The sequence below is a fragment of the Brassica oleracea genome, chromosome C4, assembly GCF_000695525.1.
Source record: "Brassica oleracea var. oleracea cultivar TO1000 chromosome C4, BOL, whole genome shotgun sequence".
Taxonomy (NCBI): domain Eukaryota; kingdom Viridiplantae; phylum Streptophyta; class Magnoliopsida; order Brassicales; family Brassicaceae; genus Brassica; species Brassica oleracea.
In genome coordinates, this window is record NC_027751.1 from 43,060,709 (window position 1) to 43,062,250 (window position 1,542).

The following is a 1,542-nucleotide window of genomic DNA, read 5'->3' on the forward strand; positions in this document are numbered from 1 at the left end:
ATGATAATAGACAAACGTGTGACCATCTACTGGTTGCGTCAATTAATACCATTAAATAGTAGAATGGTCCACAAAGTGGGTGTATAGGTCCAAATATATCGCCTTGAATTCTTTCAAGGAACTTTGGTGATTCTTTATCGATTTTGGTTGGTGATGGCCTTACGATCAATTTTCCTAGAGAACATGCAACACATGTCATTTTATTCTCTTGAGAAATCTCCTGGATTTTCAGTGAATGGCCATGTGAACTTTCTATGATTTTACGCATCATTGTAGTGCATGGATGGCCGAGGCGATCATGCCATAATGTGAACTCTTCTGGGTTCAATTTTACTACAAGGTTTGATTCAATCTCATCGATATAAGTATGATGTAGTCCCGAAGGAAGTTCTGGAAACTTTTCTAATATGTGTTTTCTGCCACATTGCTCAAAAGTTACATACATGTATTTCTTTCCAACCTTAGTTCCAGACTGAGTATCATATCCGTGAAGATATATGTCTTTAAAACTCAACAAATTCCTTTTAGAACTCGGAGAATATAGAGCATTATTTATGGAAAATTTTGTACCATTCGGCAAAGTAAAGTTTGCTTTACCAGTTCCTTCAATCACGTCTGCAGGACTTGATATTGTATTGACGACAATTCTTGTCGGTTTTATATCAGAGAAATATATCTTTTGTCTCAGAATAGTGTGCGTTGTTCCACTATCTGGTATACATATTTCACGAATCCGTTTCTTGGATTTTGCTCCATTAGCATTTTGATCCATTTCTGAAATTGTCATAAATATTAATAAAAGAAAACATAAATTCATTCATATAATAATCATATAAGGAAACACACAATAATTATACATTAAAGTGACGTTAAAACATCATTATTCGTTTAAAACAGGAAATGTAATAATTATACATGACGATACTGAAAACTATTCAATAGTCTTATTATAAGCATTTCGGTTCTCTTCAGGAGTAATCTAGTCTAGCTCATTTGCGAAGTCGGAGGCATCGAGGTACGATGTCCCTTCAAAGTTTTCAGTGAGGTTCACTTCTTTAGCTTTGCCTTCCGTGGACTCTTGATATAACTTACAGAGATGTAGAGGAGTACGACAGGTACGGGACCAATGTCCTTACATCCACATCTGTAACACACTTTCTCACGCTTCTGGGTGGTATCCTCTTGAGTTTCTTTACCTTTAGAAACTTGTCCGGATCTAACCTACATTTTAGATCTCTTCCATTTTGGATTGTAAGTTTTTCCACGTTTGCTGTTGAAACGGCGACCAAGATCTCGGCTGGTCTAGTTTCTCCTTTCCGAATTTTCTACCGCCGTAGCATTTCAGGAAAAATGCTTTGGCTCCCGTAGGCCGGGAATTGTGGTTTTTGATTAAGAGCTCATTGTTCTTTTCAGCTAACATGAGCGCAACCATCAATTCAGAAAATCTCTTGTACCCGCATTTTCTGTAAATTTCGGGTAAAAAGTGAAGCTGTTTGTGGAAAGTGATGTATGTTTTATTCATCATTTCTGCCTCAGAGACAG